This window comes from Carcharhinus amblyrhynchos, chromosome 2, assembly GCF_965287045.1.
Source record: "Carcharhinus amblyrhynchos chromosome 2, sCarAmb.v2.hapA, whole genome shotgun sequence".
In the NCBI taxonomy this organism is placed as follows: domain Eukaryota; kingdom Metazoa; phylum Chordata; class Chondrichthyes; order Carcharhiniformes; family Carcharhinidae; genus Carcharhinus; species Carcharhinus amblyrhynchos.
In genome coordinates, this window is record NC_137325.1 from 139,463,537 (window position 1) to 139,480,523 (window position 16,987).

Genomic DNA, 16,987 nt, shown 5'->3' on the forward strand with positions numbered 1-16,987 from the left:
CTTTCCTGAATGTGTGCAGCTTTCCAGGGATGGTCATTGTGAAATGAGGTTGGAAAATGCACCCAAGGCTCCTTGATTTGTAACCTGTCCGTGTGCAGAAGTACCATTGTCCTCTGGGCTTGGGGAGGTGCCTGTAGATAATGACCTGGTCAGTAACACTGCTTTTTACACTGCAGCCCCAGGACAGGCAAATTCTTCACTTCTGTTTGCTCTGGGGCAATAGGGAGGATTCACAAGGGCATATTTATTATCCCTCCCTAGTTGCCAGCTGGTGTGGTCCTCTGGATGGTGTTTTTGACTCAGAAGATGGAGGGAGTTCCAGCTATTTGACACTTGTGTTGATACAGAGGTAATTTAGGATGGCGATTGATTGGAGAATAACTTGGAGATTGGTATTCCTATGGCATCGGTGCTTTTGGTAGTCTTGGTATTGGCATTGGCTGGGCTGGCAGGTGCTATTGAGGTAACCTAGGCCGCTTGTTAATCTTCAGAAAGGAAGCTTCAAGGATGGAGAAGAGCCAATGAGCTCCTGAGGTTCTTTGGATGACGTTCCTGACCCAGTGGATGGGCAGGGGATGGGTGAGGTGGAAGAGGGGGCAGCAATGGGCAGGAGAGTGGGAGAGTCCCAGGAGCTTGACCTTGTGTTGACACATAGTTAATTCGGGATGGTCACCGATTGGAGGATAACTTGGGGATTGGTGATCCTAACTTTGCTTTTGCTCACCTTGGCATTGGCATTGAAATTGGCATAGAACATAGAGCATAGAACATTACAGCGCAGTACAGGCCCTTTGGCCCTCGATGTTGCGCCGACCAGTGAAATCAATTTAAAGTCCATCTAACCTACACTATTCCAATATCATCCATATGATTATCTAATGACCATTTAAATGCCCTTGATATTGGCGAATCCACTACTGTTGCAGGCAGGGCATTCCATGCCCTTACTACTCTCTGAGTAAAGAACCTACCTCTGACCTCTGTCCTACATCTATCACCCCTCAATTTAAAGCTATGTCCCCTCGTGCTAGCCATCTCCATTCGAGGAAAAAGGCTATCACTGTCCACCCTATCTAATCCTCTGATCATCTTATATGCTTCTATTAAGTCACCACTTAACCTTCTTCTCTCTAACAAAAACAGCCTCAAGTCCCTCAGCCTTTCCTCATAAGACCTTCCCACCATACCAGGCAACATCCTGGTAAATCTCCTCCAAGCTCTTTCCAATGCATCCACATCCTTCCTCTAATGCGGTGACCAGAACTGCACGCAATACTGCAAGTGCGGCCACGCCAGAGTTTTGTACAGCTGCAACATGACCTCATGGCTCTGAAACTCAATCTACCAATAAAAGCTAACACACTGTACGCCTTCTTAACAACCCTATCAACCTGGGTGCCAACTTTCAGGGATCTATGCATATGGACACTGAGATCCCTCTGCTCATCCACACTACCATCTTACCATAGCCCAGTACTCTGTATTCCTGTTACTCCTTCCAAAGTGAATCACTTCACACTTTTCCGCATTAAACTGCACTTGCCACCTCTCAGCCCAGCTCTGCAGCATATCTATGTCCCTCTGTAACCTGCAACATCCTTCTGCACTATCCACAACTCCATTGACTTCAGTGTCATCCACAAATTTACTAACCTATCCTTCCTTGCAAATGCTGATGAGACAACCTCCCAACCCATCCTGGCAAGAGCTGATAAGATAACCGAGGTCAGTTGTTAACCGTCAGAGAGAAAGTCCTGTTGTTGGAGCCTCAGGGGACGGAGAGGGGCCCGGTGAGCAGTGCCAGGGTGTCATGTGGGCAGTGCAAGGGTGTCGGGATGGCAGTGCCAGTGTGGCACTGCTAAAGGGGCACCCCTCAGCCCCCAACATCCAGGGTGGACGGGGGCCTCAATAGCCTCTGTCCCCACAGCAACGTCCCATTGATGGGGGCCACATGTGACCCCTGCTGGTGGGAAGCTCTTCAGCAAGGGGGAAAACATTAGTGAGCCTGGACGATACCCCCCCCGCCCCCAGGGCTGGTAAAAGTCTTGTTGACAACCCTTCCAAGTGACTTCCTCCTTCCTCAGTCTCCCCTTACCCACTGAAGCAAGTTAAACTCAGTCTGAATTATTTCGATTTAAATCAAAACTCTCCAATGCCTTCCTCCTTTTCTCTTCTCTACCATTTCTCTGCCACTCAATCCTCAATAACACTGAAGACATGTGCTCCAGGAATTGCTGCACCCCTAACCAGGCTGTCTAAGCGCAGCTACAACACATTTGTAACAGACATTTTTGTAACTCAGCTAATGTTTTGGGGACCCGGGTTCGAATCCCGCCACGGCAGATGGTGGAATTTGAATTCAATAATAAAAATATCTGGCATTAAGAATCTACTGATGACCATGAAATCATTGTCGGAAAGACCCATCCGGTTCATTAATGTCCTTTAGGGAAGGAAATCTGTCATCGTTCCCCGGTCTGACCAACACTGCAATGTGGTTGTCTCTCAACTGCCCTCGGGCAGCTAATATCACAGAATCCTACGATGCAGAAGAAGACCATTCGGCCCATTGAGTCTACACTGACCATAATCCCACTCAGGCCCTATCCCAATAACCTCATGTATTTACCCTAGCTATTCTCCCGACACTAAGGGGCAATTTAGCATTGCCAATCCATCTAACCCGCACGCCTTTCAGGCAGTGGGAGGAGCACCCGGAGAAAACCCACACAGACACGGGGAGAACGTACAGACTCCACACTGAAAATGCCCCGAGGCTGGAATTGAACCATGGTCCTTGGCGCTGTGAGGCAGCAGCGCTAACCTCTGTGCCACTGTGCCACCCCCCCCCAACTAGGATTGGGCAATAAATGCTGGCCAGTCAGTGAGGCCCATGTCCATGAATGATTAAGTTCAAAAAATCTCGGAAGAGTGAAGTCTCGAAGTAACATCCAGAAACAGATCCATAAATGGCATCGCAAAAATCCAATCGGTTAATGGGAAAAAGAGAGCTTGAAATTCAAGCCTCTATCGAGGTCAGTCAGAAACTAAACGAATCTGGGTCGCATCATTCTTTAGAAATGTGTTTTTGTGATTGTAAGTTGTAGAATTCCCCAATCAAAGGCTGAATAATGGGGGCAAACAAGGTTAATGTTCTGTCAGTCTCTCTGTCTCTCTCAAAGCCCTCACTCTGACTGGTGTTTCAATAACATAAAGAATAAAGAACAAAGAAAGTCACAGCACAGAAACAGGCCCTTCGGCCCTCCAAGCCTGTACTGACCATGCTGCCCGACTGAACTGAAATCCGTCTGGGGACCGTATCCCTCTATCCCCACCTCATTCATGTACTTGTCAAGACAGCCCTTGAAAGTCATTACCATATCCGCTTCCACTACCTCCCCCGGCAACGAGTTCCAGGCACCCACCACTCTGTGTGTAAAAAATCTGCCTCGTACATCTCCTTAAAACCTTCCCCCTCGCACCTTAAACCTGTGCCCCCTAGTGATTGACTCTTCCACCCTGGGAAAAAGCTTCTGACTATCCACTCTGTCCATGCCTCTCATTATCTTGTAGACTTCTATCAGGTCGCCCCTCAACCTCCGTCGCTCCAGTGAGAACAAACCAAGTTTCTCCAACCTCTCATCATAGCTAATGCCCTCCATACCAGGCAACATCCTTCTGGTAATGTAGTGACCGGAATTGAACGCTATATTCCAAGTGCAGCTTAACCAAGGTTCTATAAGGCTGCAACATGACTTGCCAATTTTTAACCTCAATCCCCCAGCCGATAAAGGCAAACATGCCATGTGCTTGCTTGACTACCTTCTCCACCTGCATTGCCGCTTTCAGTGACCTGTGTACCTGTACACCCAGATCTTTTTATCAATACTCTTAAAGGTTCTGCCATTTACTGTATATGTCCTGTCCATATTAGACCTTCCAAAATGCATTACCTCACCTTTGTCCAGATTAAACTCCATCCGCCACCTCTCCGCCCAAGTCTCCAACTGATCTATATCCTGTTGTATCCCCTAATGGTCCTCATTGCTATCCGCAAATCCACCAACCTTCGTGCCATCTACAAACTCACTAATCAATCCAGTTACACTTTCCTCCAAATCATTTGTATAAATCTGTGATAAAATTCCATGCAATGAGCATAGTTAAGGGTGGCACGGTGATACGGTGGTTAGCACTGCTACCTCACTGCGCCAGGGACCTGGGTTCGATTCCCAGCTTGGGCTACTGTCTGTGTGGAGTTGGCATGTTCTGTCCATGTCTGTGTGAGTTTTCTCCGAGTGTTCTGAATTTTTAAAAATTCGCTCATGGGATCTGGACGTTGCTGGCTGGATCAGCATTTATTGCCCTTCCCAAGGGCACTTAAGAGCCAACTGTGGGTCTGGAGTCACATGTAGGCCAGACTGGGTAAGGACAGCAGATTTCCTTCCCCGAAGGGCATTAGTGAACCAGATGGGTTTTTAGCGACAACCGACAATGGTTTCATGGTCATCAGTAGATTCTTAATTCCAGATATATTTATTTTATTGACTTCATATTCTACTATCTGCCATGGTGAGATTTGAACCCAGGTCCCCAGAACATGACCCTGGGCCTTCTGGATTGCTGCCCAGTGACAATAGCACAAAGCCACTTTGCTCCAAAAATGCTCGGTGGATTGGCCTTGCTAAATTGCTCTTAGTGGCCCAAGATGTGTAAATTAGATGGATTAGCGGGGTAAATATGTGGGGTTACAGGGCGGGGGAGAGAGCCTGGGTATGATACTTGGTTGGGGAGTTGGTGCAGACACGATGGGATTCTATGATTCTAGGAGTTTAGATCGAACTGGGCTGAGAAACCTAAAGACAAAGCTGTTCCTTCCTGTCTGAATTCCTTATCATTAATGGCATCTAACCAACACAAGGGCTAAATGCTGAAAACTATAGCAGAACCTGTCTCCAAGAACATCTGTATGTCGGTAGCCACTATCCCTGGGGGCCACAATGTCATTATTATAAATAGGACCAAACCTTGTCTTAGGTCAACACTTGTCTAATAACGGTCACTTGTAGCTGGGTCCCCGAGAGGCCATTTTCGACATGTTTAAGTGTATCGAAAGGAAAACAGGAGGATAAGACACAGTATTCCTTGTACGTACTCGGAATAATTGTAACCATATGGGGTTGGACCTGGTGTGAAAACAACGCTTCCCGCACTCTCCCAGGACACAAAGTGTACAGAATATCTGTCTCAGTCAATAGGCAGACTGTGTGAGCCTATCGCAGTCAGTCCGCAGCCAATCCAATCCCCTACCTCGATCAGACAAACTCAACTAACACAGTCAACCTCAGCGTAAACCTGGGCACCATGTGGCTCAGACTGGGATAAAGCAAAGAGGGTGGGTGAACAAGCTTCACTTGCCGGGAACACATACGAATAGGAACTTGCAGAAAGTTGCACATAATTTAAATTCCTGCAAGCGACTGCCACAACAGAGAGAATTATTAACGCCCTGTGCTCGCTGAAGATCTTCCATCAACAGCGCGAGCTTTTTTACGCCACATTTGATCCAATTTTTCATCCTCGTTGCGTGAGTTGTTGCCAAGTCATTAAGGTGTAGAGGGCACGGGTTAGGAATTGTGATTCCACAGTTGATTGCTGATGTGACGATGCACCGTAATCGCACAGCTATTGTAATTGATCTTTCTCTACACCCTAGCTACGACTGTAACACTACATTCTGCTACTCTCTTGTTTCCCTCTGTATGAACGGTATACTTTGCCTGTACAGCGTGCAAGAAACAATACTTTTCACAGTACGTTAATACATGTGACAATAATAAATCAAATCAAATCATATACAAGGTGCGTATTATATGTTCGTAGGGCACCTGCCTACATCAGAAACTAATCCGGGCACCATTTATCTGGTATTTCAGCAGCTTGTTCAAGATATAGATTCCCCCTTTTCCATTCATTCATGGGACATGGGTGTCGCTGGCTGGCCAACATTTATTACAGACAAAGCATCTTACCCAGGCCCTCTCCTCACAACCCCACACCTTTCCCATGACTATTACAGCTAACCTGCACATCCTGGGACACTAATGATTCGATCTGATTTGATCAACTGTGATAGGCTTGCACTGACCATAGCTAGGGTGTAGAGGAAGATCAACTTAATGCGGGGTAGGTCCATTCAAAAGTCCGATGGCAGCAGGGAAGAAGCTGGTCTTCAGTTGGTTGGTATGTGACCTCAGACTTATGTATCTTTTTCCCAATGATCGCAGATGGAAGAGAGTATAACCAGGGTGTGTGGGGCTCTTAATTATGCTGGCTGCTTTTCTGAGGCAGCGGGAAGTGTAGACGGGGTCAATGGATGGGAGGCTGGTTTGCGTGATGGATTGGGCTACATTCACACCCCTTTGAAGTTTTTTTGCAGTCTTGGGCAGAGCAGGAGCTGTGATACAACCAGAAAGAATGCTTTCTATGGTGCATCTGTAAAAGTTGGTGAGAGTCATAGCTGACATGCCGAATTTCCTTAGTCTTCCGAGGAAGCAGAGGCGTTGATGGGCTTTCTTAACTATAGTATCGGCATGGAGGGGACGAGGACAGGTTGTTGGTGACCTGGACACCTAAAAACCTGAAGCACTTATCCACTTCCACTTCATCCCCGTTGATGTAGACAGGGGCATGTTCTCCACTATGCTTCCTGAAGTCAATGACCATCTCCTCTATTTTGTTGACATTAAGGGACAGATTATTGTCGTCACACCAATTCACCAGATTCTCTATCTCTTTCCTGTAGTTGCCCTTGAGAAAGTTTCTTGTAGTTGCTGCTTTCTTGAATCACTGCAGTCCACATGCTGTGGGTTGACCCACAGTGCCATTAGGGCAGGAATTCCAGGATTTTGACCCAGTGACTACAAAGGAACACTGATATATTTCCAAGTCAGGATGGTGAGTGAGTTGGAGGGGAACTTGCAGGTGCTGGTGTTCCCAGGTATCTGCTGCCCTTGTCCTTCTAGATGGAAGTGGTTGAGGGTTTGGAAGATGCTGTGTAAAGATCTCTGGTGAGTTGCTGCAGTGCATCTTGTAGATAGTACACACTGCTGCTACTGAGCGTCAATGGTGGAGGGAGTGGATGTTTGTAGATGTGGTGCCAATCTAGCGGGCTGCTTTGTGTTAGATGGTGTCAAGCTTCTTGAGTCATATTCTGGCATTGTTGGAGCTGCACCTTCTCTGCTATCACCTGTAATGCATCCCTGCACAGTTCTTGATCTGCTATACTCATCTGGGCAACTGAATATAGTGGATCAAAATCTTTTGCATTGCCCTTCAAGCTGCTTGTGTATTCTTGCCACATGTCAGGCTCTTGTGCAAAGGACCCAAAGAGAGAAAATGCTGGAAAATCCCAGCAGGTCTGGCAGCACCTGTAAGGAGAGAAAAGGGCTGACGTTTCGAGACATCAACTCTTTTCAGCCTATGGTCATCTGGGACTACGGCGACTTTACCTTTCCTTCGCTTTACCAAATGAAGAGGGCACAAGTGGGATGTAAGCAGGAATGCTCTGTTTCCCCTAGCAGGGAAGTCAATTAACAGGGGGCACTGATTTCAGGCGATTGGTAGAAGGATTAGAAGGGGTATTAGAGAGAATGTTTTCACCCAGAGTGTGGTGGGTATCTGAAATTCACTGCTTAGATTTCTGTTTCCTTTATTCATTTGTGAGACGTGGGCCTCGCTGGCTGGGCCAACATTTATTGTCCATCCCTAGTTGCCCGAGGGCAATTGAGAGTCAACCACATTGCTGTGGATCTGAAGTCACATGTAGGCCAGACTGGGTAAGGATGGCAGATTTCCTTCCCTAAAGGACATTAGTGAATCAGGTGGGCTTTTCCAACAATTGACAATGATTTCATGGTCATCAGTAGATTCTTAATTCCAGTTTTTTTTATTGAATTCAAATTCTATCCCCTGCCATGGCGGGATTTGAATCTGGGTCTCCAGAACATTATCTGAATTTCAGGATTAATAATCCAGTGATTATACCACTAGGCCATCACCTCTCCTCAACTCAGCTCAGAAACCCTCAACTCCTTTAAACGGTACCTGGATCCACACCTGGAGTGCTGAAACCTGCAGAGCTAATGGACTGGGTGCTACAAGGTGGGATTAGAATGAGTGGCTAGTTTTTCTCAGCCGACACAACGGGCTAAATGGCCTCTTTCTGTGTCATAACCTTTCTATGGGGATGGCACAGTGGTTAGCACTGCTGCTTCACAGCGCCAGGGACCCAGGTTCGATTCGAGGCTTGGATCACTGTCTGTGTGGAGTTTGCATGTTCTCCCCGTGTCTGCGTGGGCTTCCCCCAGGACTCCCACAGTTTGAAAGACGTGCTGGTCAGATGCATTGGCCGTGCTAAATTCTCCCTCGGTGTATCCAAACAGGCGCAGGAGTGTGGCGACTAGGGGATTTCATAGTAACTTCATTGCAGTGTTAATGTAAGCCTAATGTAATCCGCACTGTGTCTTTTTTTAAAAAAAGGTTTCTTTTGCAAAGCTCGCAGGAACAGAAACTTAGCCCGCCACTCCTCCAAAATATACCTTATTCCTAATGTGTGTCAAAGTATATTACATAACTGCCCTAATTTGACATTACATGAAGTGCAATGATGAGTTCCTTTCGAGGAAGTACATAGAAACAGAAGATAGGAGCAGGAGGAGGCCATTTGGCCCATCGAACCTGCTCTGCCATTCATTACGAGGCAGACTCAGGAGACCAGTCAGAAGATGCTCGATAGCAACTTGACTCTGAAGACCATCCTTGGTGCCATGAGCTCTCTGCAGCATTGGGCCAGCGAGAGGTTGCTCCTGGACTTCCCTCCAGGCACACCTCAGCCAACAGGAAGCTGGGCAGTGCCACCTTGCACCCAGGTGTCTGACGCACTCCAAGACTTTTTAAAAAATCATTTGGGGGACATGGGCGTTGCTGGCTGGGTCAGCATTTATTGCGCGCCCCTAGTTGCCCAAGAGTAGTTGAGAGTCAACTATATTGCTGTGGCTTTGGGGTCACATGTAGGCCAGACAGGGTAGGGATGGCAGATTTCCTTCCTTAAAGAACATCAGTGAACCAAGATGGGTTTTTACAACAATGGTTTCATGGTCATCAGCAGATTCTTAATTCCAGTTTTTTTTATTGAATTCACCTCCCAACATCTGCCGTGATGGGATTTGAACCTGGATCCCTGGAACATTTGCTGAGTTTCTGGATTAATAGTCAACTTGGCCATCACCTCCCCCTAAATTTTTCCCATGGCACTCCAAGTGTGGTTCCGAGTTTCACAGCCAGTGATCCCAACACTTGTGTACAGTTTGCTCTGGTCACCCTATTATAGAAAGGATATTATTAAATTAGAGAAAATGCAGAAAAGATTTACTAGGATGCTACTGGGACTTGATGGATTGAGTTATAAGGAGAGGCTGGATAGACTGGGACTGTTTTCTCTGGAGCGTAGGCAGCTTGGCGGTGATTCTATAGAGGTCTATAAAATAATGAGGGGCATAGATGAGATAGACAGTCAACATCTTTTCCCAAAGGTAGGGGAGTCTAAAACTAGAGGGCATAGGTTTAAGATGAGAGGGAAGAGATACAGAAGGGTCCAGAGGGGCAATTTTTTCACACAGAGCGTGGTGAGTGTCTGGAACAAGCTGCCAGAGGTAGTAGGAGAGGCGGGTACAATTTTGTCTTTTAAATAGGGTTTAGACATTCACATGGGTACGACTGGTATAGAGGGATATGGGCCAAATGCGGTCAATTGGGATTATCTTAGGAGTTTAAAATAAAAGGGCTGCATGGACAAGTTGGGCCGAAGGGCCTGTTTCCATGCTGTAAACCTCTATGATTCCTCCTTGGACTGTGCAAGGAAATATAGAGCACCTGGAGGAAACCCACGCTGACACAGGGAGAATGTGCAGACTCCATTCTGACAGTCACCCAAACCAGGAATTGAACCCAGGTCCCCGGTGCTGTGAAAAAGCAGTGCTAATCATTATGCCCTTTAGCTGTTTACTGCTGGAGCTAATTTATCCTTCATTGTCTAATTTTTAGTCTGGTTACATTGGGGATGGTGGTACTGAGGTGCTACGTAAATGCAGTTTTGTTGTTAGTATGCTGGTCCGGTATGTAAAATTTTTGCAATTTGTATTTCAAACACATCGAAAACAGGCGAAAAGGAAATCAGTCAGCCAGGATACGGGGCACGTGCCAATTTATCCACATTTGCCAATACCTCTGGAACATAGCTAATGAAACATCCTTGATTGGAAAGGAGTTAAGTCTAAGTGGCACCCAGCCTGGGTGATGGCACTATCATCTCTGAGGCACCAGTTTCCTGGTTCAGTTCCCAGGTCAGGGCTTGAACATAGAACCCGAGGCTAACACTTCCAGTGCAGCACTGAGGGAGTGCGGCACTGCCAGAGGTGCTGGCTTTCAGCTGAGATGTTGAACTGAGGCTGCCTGCTCAGGTGGGTGTGGGAGATCCCAAGGCACTATTTGAGGAAGAGCAGGGGAGTTCTCCCCAATGCCCTGGGCAGCACGGTGGCAGAGTGGTTAGCACTGCTGCCTCACAGTGCCAGGAACCTGGGTTCGATTCCGGGCTTGGTTCACTGTCTGTTGGACGTTCTCCCCGTGTCTGCGTGGGTTTCCACCAGGTGGTCCGGTTTCCTCGCACAGTCCGAAAAGCGTACTGGTTAAGATGCATTGGCCATGCTGAATTCTCCCTCAGTGTACCCGAACAGGCGCAGAAGTGTGGCAACAAGGGGATTTTCACAGTAACTTCATTGCAGTGTTAACATCAGCCTACCTATGACATTAATCAATAAAACAACACTCATCCCCCAATCTACATAAAGAAAACAGTTGATCTGGTCGTTACAACATTGCTATTTGTGGGATCTTACTGTGCATAGATTGGCTCCTGTGTTTCCTCCATGACAAAGGCAACTTTTTAAAATTCATTTGTGGGGCATGGGCATCGGTGGCTGGGCCAGCATTTATTGCCCATCCCTAGTTGCCCTTGGAGGGCTGTTGAGAGTCACCCACATCGCTGAGGCTCTGGAGTCACATGTAGGCCAGACCGGGTAAGGATGGCAGATTTCCTTCCCGAGAGGACATTAGTGAACCAGACGGGTTTTTCCGACAATCGACAATGGTCATCAGTAGATTCTTAATTCCAGATTTTTAAAAGAAATTGAATTCAAATTTCACCACCTGCTCTGGCGGGATTTGAACCCAGGTCTACAGAAGTTTCTGGATTAATAGTCCAGTGATAATTCCACCAGGCCATCACCTCCTCTAAAGTTACCTGTCACCCTCAAAAACTACTTGATTGGCCGCCGTTCCAGATATCTGGGGGTTGTGCCAAGTGTGGAGAAATATGGAAGTCTTTCTCTCTGCAGAAGGGGAAAAAACATCAGACTAATTTGCAGTTCACTGCTGGAATTAAAGGGGAATTTGTAACAGGTTAATTTTGTGTTTAAAATTGAAAAGAAAGAGACCACTGGACTGAATACTTTTCAGCTTTTCCCGTTGGAGAGAGAGAGAGAGAGAGAGGAAAAAAACAAGTGGCAGAAGGATTTTACGATCAGCGTGACATTTCTGGAACACACAGCCCTTTAAGTAGCTAAATACTTTGAAGGGATTAATGCAGCGCGAGGATGTGGGAGACCTGTCGAGTGATGCTCGGGGTCCCAATGGGCACTCGCAGTTCACACTGACTGCAGCTGCTGCCAAAACACAGAGTGGAATGGCCTGGCATTGTGAGACACAGCGGGGACTCTGTGACTGCAGCTCGTTTCCACACTGTGAAACCTGTCAGTGTCCTACAGAGCTTGTGTAGGAATGGAGCCTCCCCATCCCCCCATCCAACGCTGCCACTGCACCTTTGTTGTAAACTATGTACCGAGCCGTGTATTATCATTTCCTGCTGCTTTCTTCCAGCGCGGCTTCTCCTGCCGCTCACACACTTCCATGGGCATCGTCCCCTCCGTCTCGCTCCCTTACTCCTCGCCATCTCCGTCAACCCCTCCTCCACCACCTCCATCTCCGTAAGACCCCCCCCACCTCACCCCCACCATCTCCGTCAACCCCTCCCCACCTCACCCCCACCATCTCCGTCAACCCCTCCCCCCTCACCCCCACCATCTCCGTCAACCCCTCCTCCACCCCCGCCATCTCCGTCAACCCCTCCCCCCCTCACCCCCGTCATCTCCGTCAACCCCTCCCCCCCTCACCCCCGTCATCTCCGTAAGATCCCCCCCACCTCACCCCCGCCATCTCCGTCGACCCCTCCTCACCAAAAACCCCGCCATCTCCCTAAACCCCTCTCCCACACCACACCATCTCTGTAACCCCCATATCCCTACCTCCCTGCCATCTCTGTAACCCCCCACACGCCCCCCTCTAGCCATCTCCCTAACCCCCTCCCTCACACCATCTCCGTAACCTCCCCCCCACCCCACCATCTTTACAACTCCCATGCTCCTACCTACCCGCCATCTCTGTAACACCCACACCCCCCCGCCATCTCCGTAACCCCCTCCCCCACCCTCCGCCATCTCTGTAACTCCCACCCCAAACTCCCGTGATCTCTGTAACCCTCTCCCCTCCATCCCCCACCATCCCTGTAACCTTCCCTACTCCCTCTGTAACCCCCTCCCCACTTCCCCTGACATCTCTGTAACCCCCTCGCTCCCACCACCCACCATCTCTGTAACCCCCTCCACCCCTGCCAGCTCTGTAACCCCCCCACCACAAACCCCCCGCTATCCCCATAACCTCCCACCCACTCCATGCCATCTCTGTAACCCCCTCCACACACCCTTGCCATCTATCTCTACACACTCTCTCTACACACTCTCTCTCCCCACACTCTCCCTCTGTCTCCACACTCTCTCTCTCTCCCCACACTCTCCCTCTCTGTCTCTGCACACTCTCCCACTCTCTCTCCACACACTCTCCCTCTCTCTACACACTCTCCCTCTCTCTACACACTTTCCCTCTCTCTACACACTCTCCCTCTCTCTGCACACTCTCCCTCTCTCTACACACTCTCCCTCTCTCTACACATGCTCCCATTTCCTACACTCTCCCTCTCTCTACACACTTTCCCTCTCTCTACACACTCTCCCTCTCTCTGCACACTCTCCCTCTCTCTACACACTCTCCCTCTCTCTGCACACTCTCCCTCTCTCTACACACTCTCCCTCTCTCTGCACACTCTCCCTCTCTCTGCACACTCTCCCTCTCTCTACACACTCTCCCTCTCTCTGCACACTCTCCCTCTCTCTGCACACTCTCCCTCTCTCTGCACACTCTCCCTCTCTCTGCACACTCTCCCTCTCTCTACACACTCTCCCTCTCTCTGCACACTCTCCCTCTCTCTACACACTCTCCCTCTCTCTACACATGCTCCCATTTCCTACACTCTCCCTCTCTCCTCCCTAAGGTGCTCCTAAAAACCGACCTCTTGGACTCAGTTTTCGGTCATTTGCCTTAATGCCCCCCCATTGGGCCTTGGCGTCTAATTTGTTCTCTTCCCGTGAAGTACGTTGGAACATTTTACTGTGTTAAAGATTCTTTAGAAATCCAAGTAGGAAATTCATTTAGATATATAATACGTACGTGCACCTAGAAATATATAAACATGGACATTCTGTATACAATTTTATGTATATACGTACACAGAGATACACAGATGATTTGATATTATATACACACGTGTTTAATTGTGTGTGCAGTTGAGTGGTTTGTGTATTCCGTGGCCTCTTGTGGTGAATCCAACGCAGTAAACTTCAACCCAGTTCCTAAAATGACATGAAGACTTGTGATTACTAAGTGCCTTGTCCCTACCTGCTGTACATCTGCTGTTTTGATGCTTAAACTGCCACTGACATCCTTGACTGAGCAACTACCTGTGTGCTGAAATCTGTGCTGGGTTGGATTTATCCTGCAGCCTTAGAGCATGTACAGACTGGAGTGTAAATCTGACTGATGAATGAGATAAAAACATCCAGTTTTTACAGCACTCAGATGGGACATTCCAAGCAGGACATGATCCCTCCTCCTTTCTTTAACCCACATTCCCTGCAAATTTAAATCATAAATAGTTTAGTTAATATAAATAGTATATATAAATAGTTTAGGTTAGAGGGTCATTAGATTCGTTCCACTGGTCGGCACAGCACCGAGGGCCTGTACTGCGCTGAAATGTTCTATGTTCTATCCCCACGGTGCTGAAGGAGGCCATTCAGCCCATCGAGCATGCACCAACTTTCCAACAGAGCATTTTACCCAGCTCCACACTCTGCACCAACCCCATAACTCAACACATTTACCCCATTAATCTGCTCAGCCTACATATTTTAGGACACTAAGGGGCAATTTAACATGGCCAATCCACCTAACTGACATCTTTTTGGACTGTGGGAGGAAACCCACGCAGACACGGGGAGAATGTGCAAACTCCTGAGGCCGGAATTGAACCTGGGTCCCTGCGCTGTGAGGCAGCAGTGTTAACCACTGTGCCACCATGCCACCCTTCATGATAATCCTTTTGAAAATTTCAATATCCTTCCCTTCATTCCCCTAAATGTAATCTGTTAAGTATGGAACAAAAATCCTCGGGCCCAGCACTGCTGGCTGGACAGTTTCAGTTGCCCAGCTTTGGAGACTGCCTTTATCCCCCTCTCCATCCGTTTGCCAATCGTTCCTGCTCATCCCCTACACCACTGTGTGAGTTTACAATCTCTCGCGTGAAATCTTGTTAAATGTCTTCTGAAAATTCATGTATTTGTAGCTTCCTCTGTCCACCGCACTTTGATCATAGAATTATAGAATCCCTACAGTGCAGAAGGAGGCCATTTGGCCCTTTGAGCCTGCATCGCCAACAATCCCACTGAGGCCCTATCCCCATAACCCCATGCATTTACCCTAGCTAGCTCCCCTGACGCTAAGGGGCAATTTAGCATGGCCCATCAACCTAACCTGCACATCTTTGGACTGTGGGAGGAAACCGGAGCAACCAGAGGAAACCCACGCAGATACAGGGAGAACATGCAAACGTCACACAGACGGTGACGCAAGCCAAGAATCGAACCCAGGTCCCTGGCACTGTGTTTGAAAGTTAATTTATTCGTGTCACAATTAGTCTTCCATTAACATTGCAGTGAAGTTACTGTGAAAATCCTCTAGTCCCCAAACCTGACGAGGGAGGAGTGCTCCGAAAGCTTGTGATTCCAAATAAACCTGTTGGACTTTAACCTGGTGTTGTGAGACCCCTTACTTATTCTCTATGCCTCAGCTAATAAAGGCAAGTGTCCCATATGCCTCCTTAGCCATTTAAACTACCTGTCCTGCTGCCTTCAGGAATCTTTGATAATGTCCCCAAGGTCCCTCTGGTCGTCTGTATTTAAGAAAAGGACAAGAACAAGAACAAAATCAGCCTGGGAAACAGGCCCTTCGGCCCAACGAGCCCACGCTGCCATCTCAACTCCACCTCTCTACCCATGACCCCTATCTAATGTTTTATGGCCATCCAGATTGAGGGAAACTAATTTAGGGACAATTTATTACTGCCAATCAGCCTAACAGCACATCTTTGGGGTGTGGGAGGAAACCGGAGCACCCGGAGAAAACCCACGCAAGCACGGGGAGAATGCGCAAACTCCCACAGACACCGGCCCAAATCCATGTGTCTGCACAGCAATCAGTGATAGTCACTGAGCTGTCGTCTTGCCCAGTATCTGGTCCAGTTTAGGCACACACTAACCACATGAAGCACTAGGCCAATCTCGAACAAGCAAGAGCAGCCCCAGTACGACCCATCGCGTGTATGCCCCTCGTTGGACACGAGGTGGACCGACTTAAAACCTGCGAATGAAAAGAGAAAAACATTATTATCATACTATACCCATTTAGCTTACCTCTGTTTACTCTATCTATACCCTTCATAATCTTATATAGCTCTATTAGATCCCCCCTCAGTCGGCGTCTTTCAAGGGAAAAGAGCCCCAATTTCTTCAATCTTTCCTCATAACCCAGTCCTTCCATACCAGGCAACATCCTGGTAAACCTCCTCTGCACTCTCTCCAGAGTCTCCACGTCCTTCCAGTAGTAAGGCGACCAGAACTGGACGCAGTACTCCAAATGCGGCCTAACCAACGTTCTGTACAACTGCAACATTAGACTCCAGCTCTTATATTCTATACCCCTTCCTATAAAGGCTAACATACCATAGGCTTTCTTCACCACACTCTCCACTTGCACTGCCACCTTCAAAGACTTGTGCACTTGCACCCCCAGGTCTCGCTGCGACTCTATACTCCTTACGGGCTTACCGTTTATCATATAACTCCCCCCTACATTATTCTGGCCAAAATGCATCACCTCACATTTATCCGGATTAAACTCCATTTGCCACGTATCTGCCCAATATACCAGCCTATCAATATCCCGCTGTATTACCAGACACTGCTCCTCACTGCCCGCCAATCCAGCCATCTTGGTGTCATCAGCAAATTTGCTGATCACACCACCTACTCCCTCTTCCAAATCATTTGTATACACTACAAAGAGAAGAGGTCCCAGTACCGAGCCCTGCGGCACACCACTAGTGACAGACCTTCAGCTAGGAAAGGACCCCTCCACTACTACTCTCTGACTCCTCTTTGCAACAGTAAAAAGTCTGACACACATCAAGTCCTCTTTGCAAGCCAGTTCTCTACCCATCTAGATACCTGACCACATATCCCATGAGCTTTAATCTTCAGTACCAACCTACGATGAGGGACTTTGTCAAAAGCCTTACTGAAATTCATATAGACGACATCAACTGCTCGTCCTTCGTCAACCGTTTTTGTCACCTCCTCAAAGAATTCTACCAGATTCGTAAGGCAAGACTTCCCCTTGACAAAGCCATGCTGCATATCCTTAA